This window comes from Zootoca vivipara, chromosome 4 (genome assembly GCF_963506605.1).
Source record: "Zootoca vivipara chromosome 4, rZooViv1.1, whole genome shotgun sequence".
In the NCBI taxonomy this organism is placed as follows: Eukaryota; Metazoa; Chordata; class Lepidosauria; order Squamata; family Lacertidae; genus Zootoca; species Zootoca vivipara.
In genome coordinates, this window is record NC_083279.1 from 72,044,353 (window position 1) to 72,063,710 (window position 19,358).

Here is a 19,358-nt window from a genome sequence, read left to right on the forward strand (position 1 = left end):
AACTTCTTGCTTTTGATGACAAGCATGATAACCCTAACTCTCTATTTGTATATAATAAGCAAAAGACCAATAAAATATTTGCAAAGTGGGTAGCACATTACTAGAAATTAAGTAATCCTACCAATATTAGTCTGTTGCAGCACCTTAAAAGACATCAGCACAAATGCCGCAATAAACTTCTTAGCCTTTAAGGTGCCAAATTTCTTTTCATTCTTTTTACATCCATATAAACTTTCCTTTTAACCTACTCCAATTAACTGAACAAATTTTAGCTCATATAGCTATGCTGGCTTCATTTCAATATTTTCATATTTTCTTCATTTGTCGGGGATTTGGTGCCTTCACTATCTGATACCGTATAGTTGTCATGCTGGTCTCTGGGAAATGCACAATTCTGGGCTGCAATTCCAGCATTTTGTTGTTGTTGTTTTTGTTTAGTTGTTTAGTCGTGTCCAACTCTTCATGACCCCATGGACCAGAGCACGACAGGTACTCCTGTCTTCCACTGCCTCCCGCAGTTTGGTCAGACTCATGTTCGTAGCTTCGAGAACACTGTCCAACCATCTTGTCCTCTGTTGTCCCCTTCGCCTTGTGCCCTCAATCTTTCTCAACATCAGGGTCTTTTCCAAGGAATCTTCTCTTCTCATGAGGTGGCATTGAAGCAATCCTAACTTTGGGACTTAATGCAGTGTTTTGCTATTGAATCATTAAATACTAATGACATGTGTAAACTATAGTCAAGCATTTCCAGATGATGAATGCTACTAAATAAAAAATATTGCCTGCAACTGGAACACAGCAGAGGAAGGTTGAGCAGTTGATAGAGGAGCTTGAAGCAGGGAGAGGCATTTTGGACTTTAAACATTTAGCCCCTCATTCATCTACCTCTGCTTCTCTGCGGGGATACCACTTCTTGATTTTAATATACTTTGTTTTGTTCTGTTACTCTCTCTGAATCTCAGTTGTCTCGATTGCTATGTTATATAATTGAATTAGTTATCTAGCTGTGATATTTTGCTAGTTAAATATTGATATTATGCTACTGAAATGTTATTTTATATTTATTGGTTGATTTGTCACGAATTTGGTATGGCAACGAACTGCTTCATTTACAATAAAATTGTGCTTATTGTTGCTGGTAATTTTAATGTTTATATTGATTATGTTGCCCTAAATCCCAGCCACTTTGAGATATTCTTCAGAAGGCAAAGTGAGGCACATACAAATACTAAACAAAAAGAACTAAAAACAACACACATACTGGCAATTGAGACATTTTTACTTCAATCTTGTGAACACTTTCTCCCACTTATATACATTTAAGGGCTTAAGAGAATGAGTGCTTTACATAAGTAATTAGGGATGGTGTTGGATTGGCTTTTAAAAGAGGATTAGACATATTCATGGAGGAGAAGGCTTTTGATAGCTACTAGTCATGATGGCCATGCTCTGCCTCCACCCCTGGAGGCAGTAACGCTTCTAAATACCAGACACTAGAAACCACAGGAGGGGAGATTCTCTTGTGCTTGAATCTGCTGGGCCATGAGCTGGTTTTGCAAGTGGTCAGCACCTGTGGCACACGACACTCTCAGAACTTCCTCTTGTGATAAGGTGCAGTCCTGCAGTCAAGCATTCACCCTTAGCAGCAACAGGGGTAAAAAATAATGAAGGCCAAAAAACTTGTATTACTGCAAAAACTTGTATTTACAGCATATGCCTGATGCTGGAGCAAGCAGACAGGCGTTTGTTCCAATGGCTGACTGAAGAGAAGAGAGGTTCAGAAAAGCTGTAACAATTATATACAACAAAGCAGAATTTTCAATTTTAACTTCACTCATTTATGTGCCATCTTCCCCCAGTCTTCACTTGCTTACATATTCTGTTAAATACTTTGGCAGTAGGCAGTTTGTTAAATCCTGTCTTAGGAACTGACCACTTTGGTATTGATGGCTATACATCATCTACCAGGGTATATACAGCATTGTGGAGCACTGGTACAGCTCAAACCATGGTACAAAAAAGTCCTTTTTGAATTCCACAAACAATATGTATGTACAGCTGGTGCAGATGACATGTTAATTATGGCCCAAATTCCAGCTAGCAAGAACAGTATAAACCAGCTAAAAAAATGAACAAAAACCATGTTATAAACCTGTTAGAATGGCCATCTAGGTGGTTTATTTTTATGTTGTATTTTTATGTTGTTTAATTCTTATGTAAGCTACCTTTGAAATATGGCTGAAGAGCAGTATAATAAATAATAATCTTTATTATTTATACCCTGCCCATCTGGCTGGGTGATCCCAGCCACTCTCGGCGGCTTACAGTATATCTAAAAACATGATAAAAACATCAAGCATTAAAAACCTCCCACTACAGGGCTGCCTTAGATGTCTTCTAAAAGTTGTGTAATTCTTTATCTCCTTGACATCTGAAAAGAGGGTATTTCACAGGGAACTTATTATTAAAGTTACTTAAGTTCACTTATTTCAGTGGGTCTACTCTAACCAATATTGGATGTCACCCAGCCCTCTACCTCAACTGTCATCAGCAACTATTCCACCAGGCCACAGGAGATAATTCACAGTCTCTCTCCATCAGCTCTCCTGAAAGACCAGCAACATTTCACCCCAGTTGATCATTACAAAAGCTCTGCAACTTAAGAAATAATGCCTGAGGTTTTTTTCTTCCTCGCCCCCAATCCCCTTTCCTTTTGTGCCACGTCTTTTTATCTGTGATATTTGCAAGACAATGTTTTATCCATGACATTTGTAAACAACTCTGGGATCCTTATTTTGGGCTGAAGAGTGGGATAAAAATGAAATAAATATATAAAGGCAATTACATTGTTCATGCCCAGAATTACTCTAACCTTTGTCTTGTGTTCTGGTAATAAGGTCATGAAAACAACTCTCTTGGCAGGATACTAATTTCTGATTATGTGAATTAACAAAAACTTCTGACAGCATGCTGAATGGAGGGGGGAAATTCCCCCCCTTAATCCCCAAGTTATAAGCCTTGTATTATTAGACCAAGCTAGAACAATAGGTAAGAACCAAAGGGGGGGGTAGAAGTAACAAAAGAAAAGCCCAACCACTCAAATATATTGAAAATATGATTTATCAAATCAGAAGATACTTTGAGAAAATACTTTTATTTCACTTATTTTTTATCATCCATGGAGTATCATTCTCTGACCATCAAATCAAGACATTTGAGGATCACCATACTAAACATTTTATAAAATATTTTCCCTATATCATTCAATAAAAAAAAAACCAGGATCCTCATATATACTAAGGCTGCATGAAGTGGGTGTTTCAATAATCAAAATATTTTGAAAAGGTGTTGTATATTTAGTGCTTACAGGGTTTCCAAATATATATATGTAGGTGCAACGTGGAAAAACATGATGGGAGAGGATAAAAAGTAAATGCACTGCAAAGAGAACAAAATATCATATACAGAATTTCACAGCAAAACAATGAATCCCTCAGAGACTTTAAAAGGTTTAGAGTGTGCCCAGAAGACAAACAAGTCTGATGACAGAATGATTACTGTGACAAAGACATCATGGCTGTGACTTTAATTTTTAACAGGAAAACAAAAAGTATAAGCAAAAACATAGGGGCATGTCTGCCATGCCAATAGCTAATGGGTATTTTGGAGGTGGTTTAAGTACCAAAAGTAGATGGATTTGTATCTATCCATTAGTGAGATAGATTTTACCAATTTCTCTCTCTAAAACAAGCTACTCCAAATATGAGTTTCTCAATTACGATCAGATATGAGCTAAGTTAGCTCAGTTGGTTATTGTATGGTGCTGATAACGCCAAGGTTGCAGGCTCAATCCCCGTATGGGACAGCTGCATACAGTATTTCTGCACTGCAGGGAGTTGGGCTAGACCAGGGGTAGTCAACCTTTTTATACCTACCACCCACTAATGCATCATTCTTGATGGTAAAATTTTCTTACCGCCCACCAGTGCTCGATGGAAGGAGGATTCAGCTTGTGCCACAGAACCCCCTACTGCCCACCTAGAATCCTGAAATGCCCACTAGTGGGCAGTAGGGACCAGGTTGACAACCCCTGGGCTAGATGATCCTCAGGCTCCCTTCCAACTACCATTCTATGATCTACCAAAGAAAGCCTTTAAATTGACCTGGAGTATGGGAGGCAGATTGAAACTACATTAAATGTAATCTCAGAGCCTCTGTCTATAATCTTTGAGAATTCTTGGAGAACTAGTGAGATCTTTGTGGACTGGAGGCGAGCAAATGTCTCTATCTTCAAAAAAATAATGCTCAAGTAACTACCGAGTAACTAAGAGTCTCCTCCAGCACCATTTGAATTATGGTGCTGGAGGAGACTCTTGAGAGTCCCATGGACTGCAAGAAGATCAAACCTATCCATTCTTAAGGAAATCAGCCCTGAGTGCTCCCTGGAAGGACAGATCGTGAAGCTGAGGCTCCAATACTTTGGCCACCTCATGAGAAGAGAAGAATCCTTGGAAAAGACCCTGATGTTGGGAAAGATGGAGGGCACTAGGAGAAGGGGACGACAGAGGACAAGATGGTTGGACAGTGTTCTCGAAGCTACGAACACTGTTTGACCAAACTGCGGGAGGCAGTGGAAGACAGGAGTGCCTGGCATGCTCTGGTCCATGGGGTCACGAAGAGTCGGACACGACTAAACGACTAAACAACAACAAACTACCGACTAGTCAGCTTGACATCACTATCAGGGAAACACTGTGTGTGTACTGTATGTTGATTTCAGTAAGCCATTTGACAAAGTCCCCCATGATATTCTTGCAGAGAAACTGGTAAAATATGGGCTGGGTGAGGTAACTATTAGGTGGATTTGTAGCTGGTTGATAGGTCAAACTCAAAGAGTGCTCACTAATGGTTCTTCACCATCCTGGAAAAAAGGGACAAGTGAGGTGCTGCTGTCCTGGGCCCATTGTTGTTCAACATCTTTATAAATAACTGGGATGAAGGAATTGAGGGGGTGCTCATCAATGACACCAAGGTGGGGCACACCTGGATCTATGCAGACCACAAGCTTAATGTGAGTCGGGCAGTGTAATGCAGCAGCAAAAAACAACACCACCAATTTTATTCTAGGCTGCATTATTAAAAGTAGTGTCTCAATCAAGGGAAGTCACTTTATTCTGCCTTGTCAGGCCACACCTGTAGTACTGTGTTCAGTAGTGGGTGCCACAAGGATATTGACAAGTTGGAAGGTGTGCTGAGGAAGGCAACCAAGATGATAAAGAGGTCTGGAAACCAAGCCTTATGAGGAGCGGTTGAGGGAGCTGGGTACGTTTAGCATGGAAAAGAAGAGACAGGGGAGATATGATAGCCATCTTCAAATATCAAAAAGGATGTCACGTGAAAGATGGAGCAATCTGGTTGTACTATTTCCTATTTGTAACATCACATCAGTTTAAAGATAATGTTTCTACAGTAAATTTGTCCTTTTCTATTTCTCTAGACACTTATATTTTGACAACCTCCACGTCTCTTTTTGTTCATAAATTCTAGCCAAAGTTGGTGACCTTCCACAGAGCACACAAAAGAGGAATCTCTCTCTCTCTCCCTCTCCTCCCTCAGTGTGTGTGTGTGTGTGTGTGTGTGTGTGTGTGTGAGAGAGAGAGAGAGAGAGAGAGAGAGAGAGAGAGAGAGAGAGAGAGAGAAGCTATTAAGTTTGCTCCTTTTTCTTTCTCTCTAAAGTGCTTGCTACGTGTTGACCACCCAACTGGACCGATCTGCTTATCTGCTCTCCAAACCCAGTGCAATACGTAAGTCATTTTCCTTAGCTATAAAAGAGTGTGGGTGGGAAACATGCAATGTAGTGGAACTAAAACCCCATAAGGGAAATCAACACAGGCAGCTGCTGATACCCTGCTTCCTTGGGTAATTCATCCATTTCCCCCTCCTGGGCTAGTGACATGAGGCATCACCCCTCTTGGATTGCAAGTGCAAAAATAAAAATAAATAATAATTAAATCTAACAAAGACAGAATTTTAGCTGCAGCAGCATTCATACAGTGCTAAGTTTCAGTTAAACTGAATTCTTTTGCCGTCTTCTGTGTCTCTAGCATCAGAAACATCTGGTCGGTTTTAGATTCCCCTTGGATTCCCAACTTCAAAGGGAGTTATAAAGAATAACAAATACATGTACTGGCATTGGAAAAAAAAATTGAGCAGCAGGAGAGAATGGTAAAATTGTCCTTATTTGACTGCTAGTGACAGGCTCCACGGGAAGAACTGTGAGAAAATTTCTCTGGGGCTCAGGCAAATCAACAGTTCTTAGGAGAGTGGATCTTTACTGTACATAAAATTTATGGGATCTACTCCATACAAGGGAGTCACACAACTGTACAAGCGAGCAAAGTTCTCCCATGAAACTGAAATACCCTAGATAAATTTGTAATAGTCTTACAGTCGATCCTGCTCCTGGCATTGACTCCCCCACCCACCCTGGGCTTAAAGCTTTTGAACAATATAGGATACTTTTAAAATGTGACTTATTCCTACGGTAGTATCTAAGACAGAAAGAGCTACCCCCCCCCCCCCAAGAAAGCAAAACAAAGCTAAGGAAATGTATCTTTTGCTGTCTTGGCATATTTGTTACAGCAGGTTAGGCAACTGACTGCCAGGATGTGTTATGCCAGGATGTTCTCTGTTTAGAGAAAATTCAAATGTCTTAATATTTCTCATACAGTACTTAGTTGTACGAGTTAATGTAAAACCTCAGCTCCAGAAACAATTAATTGTAAATAAATGGCAAATTCCTTGCCATTCCTTCTCCTGAGAGTCAGGGAGCCTTAGAGATAGCCTGGGATATAAAGGGGGGGGGAGCAGAAACCGGGCAGGGGGGTTCTAGTCCAAGACTCTATTACACCATGCTAACGGTGCACTCAAGCACTGCAGAACTTCAGAATAGGAAGAAATCTGTAGCCAAAATTTCAATGCTGAAGGAAGCCCAAGGCTACAGTTTTATGCTCTTGAGATAAAGTCACAACAGAATTAAGTGGGATTTACATCTGAATAAATGTGCCAAGGAGTGGGCTTTAAAGGTGCAGTTTCATGCAAAACAACAAAAGCATAAATAAAATAGTCCATAATGTTTTAAGTTATTTATTAAATCGTTTTAATAAAATTAAATTTTAATAAAATTAAAAGTACATGCTCAGTGAATGAGTACCATATCTTAGCCTTGCTTTCCGTTTTCATTAAGAATGCATAAACTACAAAATTAATGTCTGTCAAACACATGGTGATAGTTTAATTCATAGTTTGCTTTAAATAAAACTTCCATAGGGAATATATTCATATATTTTTTGGGAGGGGTGCGTGGAATTGGTCGGCTAAAAATTCGTTCCTTGGGAAAATGTAATGGTCGAATATTTATTTGAAACAGCATATTTTGGAATAAAGGTAATATTTACACTTATGGCATTTCCCATAGGATGCAAATCCTGATTCAGAAGCAGCCATAGCTCAAGGAGACTGTCGTCTAATTGTGAATATTACATGAGTAAAAACAACATTCTAACTGCATTAAATAAATAATTTGATGCAAATTATTCATTAATTCTGTTCCTATAGTTGCTACAAGAATGCTTTTATTATGACATTTGCTCATCCTGTAACAACATTTGACAAACAGATTTCATTGTTTCTACAAACTTATTTTGGGGTTTCTCCAGGGCCTGTAAATTAAACCAACCCAAGTGGGGCATCTTCCTTGAAAATTACTGTTCTAGGCATTACGCTGAACATGCATCATTTAAATCTCTGCAAATAACACACTAAAATTGATAAGATTTTCATGAACCAGGAGAAGCAAAGAGTGGTGGGAGCCATGATCCATTCCCCCCCCCACATGTGCAGATCTATGACAGACTACCAGAAGTCTCCATCTCAGCCCTTTCCCAGGCTCAAGCGATAAAAGACAATGCCTATATAGAGAGATCTAATTGCCTTAATTCCTCTGCAGATCCCTTGCACAAAGAACAGAATTGTGTGTGTGTGTGTGTGTGTGTGTGTGTGTGTTTAGCGAAAGAAGTGGTTTGCACCACAGCAGGATGATCCAGTTGTTTGTGAAGATTACTGTGAGAATTTAAAGGGAAATATTTTGCCAACTTCATCATTAGAGTAGTTAAAATGGAGCAACAAAACCGAAATTGAGACACACAAACACTTCTACTTTGAACAAGATTATTATTCCTGAAGCCAACACTAGAAAAAAAACAATGGACTACTTATCTCACCTGATCTAGAACTTTATTTTCTCTCGGTTTCTGAAGACCAAACTAGACATGACAGTGGCAGCCCATATATTTAAGTACAGGATTGACCCAATCATGTGTAAAGTGATGTGTGTGATTTTAAGCACAGAAAAGGGGTGAGTGGGTAGCATGCCATACATGACTATTTTCAACTGCACACAATGGAGGCAAGATGCCACTGAAGCTATATATGAACCACAGTGGAGTGGGTTCTTCTTCATGTGCACCAATCCTGAATCAGTGCAGTCACAATGCCAGAAACTTTATAAGCAGCTTTGGGCACAGGTCATAGTCTATTGTGGACAATTAAACTTTCCTCTCAGGTATCTTGACTGGTAGACCTGCATTTCATTACAGGTAGCCTTCAATCTAAAACAGTGACTTACAGCAGGCAACATAACAAAGGAACTAAAACAGAGACGAGACCATGCAATAAACTGAATGCCAAATTTAGCCCAGGATCTGCCCAGGTGACATTATTACAGAACCTAATAATGTCAGCCACAACATCACAGGTTCATTTATCTTCTCATCTTCCAATGTGATATATGCTATCATCTGCCAGCAATGTCCTTCTGCATTCTACATATGACCAACCGGTCAATTTCTATGCAAAGGAAGTAACTGGACACAAATCCAACATCAGAATTGGGCAATATCCATAAATCATCAGGAGAACATTTTGAGCTACCAGGACACTGTAACTGACCTTGAACAAAGGAATTCAGAAGAAACTCCAGAGTGAAACCCATGAATTACAATTTATCAGACAATTCATTTCTGTCACCTGTACTCTGATTCAAGTGTACAAAATTTTATCAAGCTACATATGCTTTGTGCCATTAGAAACTTGTTAGTCTTCAAGGTGCCACGAGACTCTATCCATTTGGAAACTGATTTACTCTTGTGGATAAATTCATTTTTTTACTAGTCAAGCATGCTCAAACCATAAATGGAGTCTCTCTCGGGAAGTCGCATGATCTGAAATTTAAATATTTCCTAATTTATGTGATACAAAATTATGATTTTCATTTTCATTTATTTTGTGCTATAATAATAATAATAATTTATCATTTATACCCCACCCATGTGGCTGGGTTTCTCCAGCCACTCAGTGCTAATTAATGCCTTGCTTAAAAGTCAACCAAATTTAAAGAGATTGACCTATACATAGCTTTATTGTAAAACACTGTTGAATGTATGTTAAGAGAACTATGACTTGTTTCAGCTAAATGAACATATTTAAAAAATAGAAATGCAATCCAATGTGCTTCACAAAATTAGATTAAAATACCAAACACATTTGTATTAGTTAAGGAAGTGCTACTTTAAATGGGGTGGAATGGACCTAACCATTAAATGTGTACAGAAAAAACTATACTATACAAGAAACCAAAAATTAAGGGAAAGAGAACAGAAATACCCAGTATTACATCTAGTGAAACTGAGGAATAGAATCTTTAAAATAAAATAAAATACAGGCCTTGTCCTGCTGTAGAGCCTTGAAGACTTGACCGTAATTATACAGTATTGCTATTTAGATTATGTTTGTGCTCAGGAGATCTGTGCTCAGTAAAGGTTCTCTGTAAAATAATTTGCAGGTTTGCAATATATTTTTAACTAGAGTCAGTCAAAGAAAAGAAAAGCTTACAGAATTGCACAGTGTGCAAGGAAGGTGCTCCTACTATCCAGAAAAGTGCAAGCATGATCTACAAGTAGACATGGTTCTTTCTCCACTGTGTTCACAAACCACCTCTGCTGGATCACAGCTACAGGCTATTATAACCTTTAACATGGTCAGGTAGGCTTGTGTCCACAGCCTCAAAAGATAAAGCTCTTGACATTATCAAGTTCTCTATCTAATGAAGATCAAGAGCCTCATCAAAAGAAGTGGCTTAAGTACCTCAATTGAACACCACTGCGCACAAACAAAAGCAAGTCAAGGGAACCATACAATTTATTCAGATGAACGGGGGGGCATTTGGGGTTCATCCGTTAGAAAGGTTTAATAGTGATGTTGCAATGGGATCAGATGTAACATGCATTCTCTCACTGTGCTAAAGCTACATCAGTGTCTCTTACTTCTGAGTTTAGCACTGTAGTGATATATTTGTCAAGCTGGTCTTGAATTTGGCCTTCTTTGCCTTAGCTAGCTGTAGCTGGACATGAATGACTCATTATCCTGAATGATTCCTTGTATGTAACAGAAATTAATGACATTATGTGAGCTTTAAAGCAAAGTTTGATTTTATGATTAATTACCCATGGTCTGTTTACAAAATAAATCAACACTGTGTGCACCATGAATATCTGTGGCCTCATCTGAACTTTACTTTCGTCACTTGATAAATAAGCGACTTCTGTCTGTGATGTAGTTAGTGTTCTGGATATAAATTATGGGGACATCTTGAACACAATGTATGAATCATGCACCCTTGCTGTTCTAATTTTCATGACACTGCCCTACAGTACACTGCATTAATATTTTTTAAAAGGAAGCTACTTGAAATATACTGAAAGAATGAGATGAAAAGTCCTTTACCTAAAGGGGGGGGGCAACCTCACAAGCCTAGAGTACATCGCAGGACATGCAAATATAATTTTATTCCATTTACAAAATAATTCAGCTTACAGAAATGGAAAATAATTGAAATCATGAAAACAAAAACAAAAATATACCCTTAGCTACTATATAGATGCAAATACCAAAACAACAACACACAAAACCAGAGAGTTGCAAAAGTGCCGCAACAATAGTAATGACAATAAACACCTATAAAAAAAACCTCAACAGACTATCAAGGAAATCAGTTCTCAACTAGTAAGTACCTTTTGAACAAAAATAATTTTCCCTCTGTTGTATGAAGGACATTCTGAACAGTATCAGTCACACTTCATCCACCAACTTTCAGTTAGTCGCCTGCCCAGGGCAGGAAGCAATTCCTTCCACATGAGTAGTTTGCCAGACTCAGTGACACTTCAGTACATACAAGAGAGTGGGCCCATAAAATGTTTGGTGAGTTGATAAAATTTTATACAGTGGTACCTCGACTTACAAATGCCTCGACTTCCGAAGGTTTCAACTTCCAAAGTCCGCTAACCCAGAAGTATTTTCACCTTGCACGCATTCTGAGCCTGTGCGGAAGCGGCGCGCACACTTTGTGCATGCGCAAAATGGACACTTCGACTTACGAACGATTCGACTTACGAAGAGTGCAGCGGAACGGATCGCCTTCGTAAGTCGAGGTACCACTGTACTACACTATTCTGTTAAAAAAAGAACCTGAACTACAATGCCCCTGATTCCTTTAGATGGACCTCAAAATAGCAAAGTAGTGGATCTTTATATGAAAAAAATTTAATCCACAAGGGTCTTCTGTTTCTCTGACAGATAAATCCATAGGAATATGATACAAATGACGAGGCTGGCTGAATCACTACGTCTAGAAGGAGTACACTTAAGACAATAGTAATAAACAGACTTTTATAGGAATAGTGGATTAAATTCTCTTTCAACATATTCTTCCTTATTCAAATGAAATTGGCCGGGAAAATTCAACTTTTCTACACGATCATTTATCCATTGCTGAGAATAATTCATTGTACTGGTCCTATTGATCAAAACAGATTTTTACTAAGCAAGCCCTTTACCAAAACAAAAAACAAAAAACCTTTTCAAAAATATTTTCCTACTTTTATCAACATTAGTAACATGACTGAAATACTTTTAAAAAAAACAATAATAGAAATAAAAAGTCTTTGTTTTTGCCATGCAGAAAATAATTAATGTTGGGCATGGAAGGTGTGTGTGTGTGTGTGTTTTCAATCCACACATCCAGAGATTTGGGGAATAAAGGGAAATGGACTCTGCAGAAGTCACACATTTTCCTGGGAATATAATGAAAGGGAAAGAGCTCAATGTGAATTCAAAAGCAAAAAAGAGAGAGATCTGAAATAGATTGTCTTCTAGTCTGAACCCTTAAAAAAAACACCCTAGGAATTAAAAAGACAGCATCATGGGCACTCTTCACTTTCAACCTTTTCAGATTTAACCACACATGTCAGGAGGAAAGTACTAGTTCGTCCAGCAAGTTACAAAATTCAGGTACCAGGCAATGGTTACACAACTATTTTTTATGTGAATTTTCTAAAATATTGTAACTGAAGATTTTTCAGCCATTGTAGGAAAAAACCACAACTAATGTTAATTGTACAATTTGAGATCTTTGTCTATCTTTTGCTTCTGAAAATTTATCCACTCTTCTGAGAGATGGAAAGTTAGGATGCAAAATTATAAATTAAGAATGATGGCAATTTGGTGGCCTTCTTTGGACAGAATTTGTTCTTTGTATTCTTTTCCACATCATTTTTCATAGCTTACCATATACTACTTTTACTATTAAGATCAAGTTGGCTTTCCTTTCTTGTTGATATTATCTAAGCTCAGGCAGTAATAATGAATAGCATAAAAACAATGTCAATAACAACAATAATAAGTTCTGATGTTAAGTTCATTTTACGGTACTCAAACACCCCTAAATTAGACTGGAACTAGATGGAACTAAATTTTATCTAAAGCTTTTCATTTACTCCACTAGAAGAGGAAAAAGTGTGTACATATCCGGATGTATACCTGTGCAGATCTATTTTACTATTTAAGGTGTATTTGCCGAAGTTGGTACTTCTGCACCCTTTTCCACCATTTTAATGGACAAACTGTAATTTACAGCTGCACAAATTTTCAGAATCTCTGAAACCTTGCATATTAATTAATTTATTGGTCAATAATTTATTGATTATTTCAATGTTTTCTTGTACCTGTGTCATTCTAATTAGTTTTACTAATTTACCCACTAAGTGCTAGTAACTCCATTAAACTTTGTGGTTACAGAATCTGGATATCGTTTTTAAGTGCAGCATTATCTAAACACCTGAATGCAGTAAGCAGCCTATCTGTTGATAATATTTGATAATATTAGATAATATTAGTCTTATTTCACAGCACCTCACCTTTTCTCTGCCCAATACATTCCCCAAACCCACGGAATGACACAGGCAACAGTTTGACAGATCCAAGAAAGAAGAAAATCTCATTTTTTACAATTCCACTCTTTTTCTTAAGTACAGTACACTTGTTTCAGATATAACTCACTAAGATATACGGCCAGTGATTATTTACAGGAATTTAATTTATCTCCACCCTACTGATATCAATATTAAAAAGGGCATGTATTTGCCATTTACAGGCATGACCAATATCACTTTCCCAGAGTCTACTCCCTCCAGACTTCTAACACTAGATCTAGATACCCGTATGAACTTTTTCTAAAATTGATTTCCAATCAGAAAGGACAAAAAATTGGGGGGGGGGGATTTATTAATTTAGTCCTCAATACAATTAGACCGGGAAGGGGGGTAGCATTACAAAGTGCTTTTTGCACCATTTATTTTGAACAGCTGTAGTACTGAATCAACTCTGACAGGGAGGGTAGAATGCTTAAATCTGACAAGAGCCTTCTTTCATTCACTGTGCATTGTCTCACTTGCTAACAAATCTTAGGAAGCCCCAAAGCCGAAAGCTTTCTGCTGACCGTGAAAATTTTAAGTGGTATATTCAAATGTACCCAGGAATTCTTGTCCTTCTTTGACTCAACAGGCTATTGTCCATTGACATCAAAGGGAGCAGAATCGGGAACTGAATGAAAAAACTGAATTATACAAAACAAGAGGTGAACAAGGCGGACTTCCACAAGAGCTCTTTCCATCACTAACTATACCCTCTTCAGCAGAGACTATGAAAGAAGGCATCTCAAGAGTCGAGTTAGGGCTGATTGATGCAATTGATAGAATCAAGAACAAAAGCTTTTTCCCGGGCTATGCTATTTCAAGCTACAGGTGGGGTTGGGGTTGTGCATCTGAATGTTCATGCACAATAAATAACTTTCAAAAATGATAGTTTTCTAATGTTTCAACTTATACAGTTGTGTTTGCCTTTGAAATATTTAATGTAAATACCAAAACAGAAACATGCCCCCCAAAGCCCCTACTCAAATACATTTAACTCTAAGAAAGGATTTCTTATTGTTTTGCCGAAAGTTTGCTCTCCAAATTATATACCGTTTCATAATACATATGTGTAAAGTAAAGAGGTATAGTTGCCTGCCTTTGGAATTTCCTGCAATATAGTGACTAAATCAGGGGTAGGCAACCTAAGACCCGGGGGCCAGATGTGGCCCAATCGCCTTCTCAATCAGGCCCACGGACGGTCCGGGAATCAGCGTGTTTTTACATGAGTAGAATGTATGTATCCTTTTATTTAAAATGCAACTCTGGGTTGTTTGTGGGGCCTGCCTGGTGTTTTTACATGAGTAGAATGTGTGGTTTTATTTAAAATGCATCTCTGGGTATAGGAATGGGGGTGGGGCATAGGAATTCGTTCATTTTTTCCCCCAAAATATAATCCGGCCCACCACATGGTCTGAGGAACGGTGGACTGGCCCATGGCTGAAAAAGGTTGCTGAACCCTGGACTAAATTATACAGGTGAAGTAGAGGTAATGGGGTGTGTGTGTGTGTGTGTGAAGGGATAGGTAGTACTGTTTCTGCTATTTATGAACAAGGAACTAAAGCCCCAAGCAGACAAACAAACCTTCTCATTAAAAGTGTGTGTGTGTGCACACACACACACACACACACACACACAATGCCAACAGTAAGTATTGTAGCATCATTGTAGCATGTGGGGTGGGTGAGCAGAAAGCAAAGGACACAGTAACAACACATCACAAGATACCTGTTACAAACGGGTGCAGTAAGATGCAGAAGTGAGGGAACTCTGTCATGCAACATCAAGTTTGGTCCTTAATATTACAACTTACCTTTTTATCTCCGAATGGCTTTCATTAGTCACATGAATCTCCCAAGTTCCATCATTCTGGAACCGATTACAGCACAACGGAAGCTATTCAAGAGAAACACTGAGTTAGAGTTTGGCTCCATACTGCATTTTCATACATATAAAAATAATAGAACTAAATGTGTGTGAGAGAAGCAGAGAAATCAGTCTTACTATGTTTTAAACTTACGGTACTCATCCTACATAGCGACAGCTGTAACACATTTTCTACATATTCAAAAGAAATATTGATTTATAGTAAGTTGATCAATGGGTGCAATCCAACCTAGAACTGGGAGTGTGTGTGCTCATACAATAGGCCTCCTCCTTTCCTCTACCATGAACCTCCAAAATCTGCTCCAGGGAGGTTGGGAAACACACACACACACAATAGCCTATGCCCAGCTGAGCAATGAAAAGGTTTGTCTGGTCTGAATGAGCCATCTTATGTATGGTGGGATTTGGAAAGTGTATTGAGCTACGTATAGGCTAATTGTTCTTATCTTAAATTCACCCTGTTGCAATTATGGATTGGGTGCAAAGCAACAGTTGTTAATTCTTTTACAGCAACATTGGGCAGTTATTCTGAATGAGCCTTATTAACAAAATGCTGTAAATACTGGCACCCTGCCTGCACTGCTTGCCTCCATGTTGTAGCATTAGCAGAACCACACTAACAACCTGGAGGTCACTTCTCGAAACAACTTTACAATAGAGGTGCCATTTTTATGGTGGCAGTTCCAAGTGTGATCATAGCCTGTGGTGCAACCCTCAAATTGCTTCTTCATTACAGGCAAAATATGTCAGCCAAAACCATAATCAACCCATCATTGGCAAAGTGGTCATTAACATTCTTAGCCCACCAAATGTAGTGCATTAAGATGTGCATAAACCTCATATCAGTATGACTGTCAACCTAACACTACAAACACATTTATTAAACTAGAAGATATTGATAAAGCTATAGGTCACACAGTACTCAATTATCCTATGACTATTCACCTAAAATATCCAGACTATGTTGTACTGAATAACCATATATAACTGAAATGTTTCGTATGGCTATGCAAGTAGATTCAGTACTGGGTTGTTTATTATTCTGCTGCAACATTAGAAACCATCAACTCACCAACGCAAGGTACTCCCCATTATTTTTATGGTCACAATTCAAAGCCAAACCAATGAAGCTCTATTCTAGCCTTGGGTTTTTATGTATGGACTATCTTACCTTATCTAAGTATACTTTCTATTTAACAGCTTAATTACAGTTTTACCCATGCCCGTAGCATAACTATTTGTGCTGGTGCCTGAAAGGAAAATATCCTACCAGGAGATTCTCAGGAAAATCTTTTAATAAAATGTGATAGAGACCATGAATAGAATATATCATTTTAAGGCTTCCTGTAGTTTTCAAAATACCAATTTAACGTTCTCATTAGATCTAAGAGAATCTCAAATTTTATTGAAAACAATCATAGATAGCTGCCCTTAGAATTACATGGATATATCTGAAATTGAGATTGCAAAACATGTGCAAGGACTGGAAACAAGCAATTGTGTTTTTCAACCCTTATGTTTTCCAAGTTTATACATCAAGATTTGTCAAGGGAAGTGTAAAATATATTTGTGCAGTCTTTTCTTTTCAATTATAGGGTATTTAATTCCCATTAGTACACAATAATTGTTTTTAAAAATCCAGGTAATAACTTGCCCACTGCATATTCAATGTACTTCATTTTAAACCTTTACTTTTACACTATTATCTTCCTATTCACTATTGACTCTATAAAAACATCTTTGTGTGCATGTTTTCACAGAACCTGTTACCACTTCCATGGTACATTTTAAAGGCCTTCTGCTTCACTTTCTGATCAATATTCATGGCCCAACCTATAATCTCATGTATCCTTGTGTGTAAGTCTCCTTCAACCTAGTGAGACTTAGTGGCTTCCGGACTAGGGTTTTATCGTGCTCCTCAGTGTCCATACAGCAATGTTGGCATCAAAAGGGTGGGTGATATTCCTCTCTCCATTTAATCTCCCTGCATTTAATCTTTTCCTCATAATATATAGTAAGATTAGGGGAGGGGGGGACCTGTTGGCAATTACCCATTTGTGATATAAGAACAACCTGTTTTCCATATGAAACCCCTGTCTGGAAGCACTTTTAAATATGCAAAAGAAGAAATTGAAAGGCAGTGAATCTCCATTCATGATGTTGTTGAGAGTGCATTGCCACTACATTGCCTCCAAACCAGCTAAAGTTTGTTATGATTAAGACTCACCAACACCAATGGAATATAGCTGCAACTAAGTTAAGCAGCATTGCTTTCATAACTAGGTTTAACTGGAAAGACTGTGAAAAACGTTCCAGGTTCAATCCCTGGTGCCTTACGCAGGGCTCAGAAAGTCCCCTGTCTGAAACCCTGGAGACCACTGCTTGTCAGTGCAAATAGTTCTGAACTAGATGAACCAACAATCTGACTCAGTATAAGGCAGCGCCTTATGTCTTATGGATTGGGTCAACTGTCTAACACGAGGAAGTCCAAGACAGTCAAGACAACACAAGGAAGCAAATGCATTTTACTGATTTGAAATTTGAATACAAGTAGTGTGACTAACAACACCTAGATTTTGACATGGGCTAATTTAAAACACAGTAAGCATATTGTTTCAAAAATTCATTATTAAAACAACAGCTGTGAGGATATAGGATTTTATCATTTACTAAATGAATCTCATCCCCACCCCTCAAAAAGCAGCATGCGCAGTCATGACTATAACTGTTCAATAGTTTATTACTGGACAGTGGAACAAATATTACGTGGAGGATAACATCATCAAAAAGTATGATTCTGATATAGGTACCTCATGCACTTTAATATTGCAAATTGCTACATTAATTTAGAAGTCTGTACAAAATAAATGTACAACCATTTCCAACTTGGTAAAATACATACACAAAACCCAATTATATTGATTTAGGGGGGAAATGGATTTTCCAAACTTAAGAAGCAAATACTATACAAATTCAAAAGGAAATAATACTAATTAAATATTTGGCAGTGAAAAGAGATCAGAAACAACCTGAATTACTTCAAGAGGTGCAATGTGTTGGTACACAAATACCCTTTGCTTTTTCACATATTTTTGGTAGCGAATTCTCTCTCACACAAATATATCACTTTGAAATACTCTTTAATGTTTTATACATTCCGTGCATAGTTTATTGTTCCCATATAAAAACATTTTGGGGCGTTTACAGTGCAATCCTATGTGTGTTAACTCAGAATTAAGTCTCACAGATTTCAGTGAGGCTTATTCCCAAGACAGCATGCAAAGGGCTGTGTTAACCTCAATAGAACTTATTTCTGAATAAAGGTTCTTGACACTGAACTCATAGCTGCCAAGTTTTCCCTTTTCTCACGAGGAAGCCCATTCAGCATAAGGGAAAATCCCTTTAAAAAAGGGATAACTTGGCAGCTATGACTGAACTGCACATGTAAAGCAGGAACACAAATGAACCAGCTCTAATCAACAAGCCATATCTAAAAAAATAACTTATATTCTTCTGTAAAGAGTGAACAAATACACAACTGATGAAACATAAATTGTGAAGATGCTACTTTTCATTTTCTACAATGATGGATAACTAGTAGTTCTGAACTGGTTTGTAATAGGAATAGCAAGATTTCTAACATCCGAGATGAATGATACCTATGTCGTATCACCCTTCTCTCTCTCTCCCCCCCCCCAAATCCACCCCCCCATCCAACATTATCTACAAAGCACAGGATGTCAGCATTTGGGTCCCCATCTGGAGATTTCTCTCCTACAAGCTAAAAAAAGGAAACCTCTTCCAAATTTATCAGTAAGCCTATATATAGCAGAGATTTGAAAGAAATGACAAAAGGACACTCTTCCCCTAGGTCATTTAAAGAGTATATTAGAGGAAGGCCATTACCTAGATGATGAAAACCAAAGCAGCCCTCTCAGCAGATCATCTTGGGAAAGATGCTAATATCTCTTCAACAACAACTGATCATTGGTACTTCCCAAGAAACAAAAGCTTAAGCCGAAGATAATCATGTGCAACTTGGCAACATTACCACATCTCTAGGCACTAGCAACTCTCTCATGTGCCCAATGATTTTTTTTAAATCTG

The 19,358-nt window shown here is 38.1% G+C and overlaps 1 protein-coding gene across 23 annotated transcripts in view; it reads right to left on the reverse strand.

The window, feature by feature from the left end:
- ZBTB20 (zinc finger and BTB domain containing 20) overlaps positions 1-19,358 on the reverse strand; it is a 496,349-nt gene that overhangs the window by 238,884 nt on the left and 238,107 nt on the right. For all 23 annotated transcript variants that reach the window (XM_035115418.2, XM_035115408.2, XM_035115410.2 and 20 more), the window contains one exon: positions 15,178-15,260. The gene's annotated coding sequence lies outside the window, so the exon portion shown is untranslated. The remainder of the gene's footprint in view (positions 1-15,177; positions 15,261-19,358) is intronic.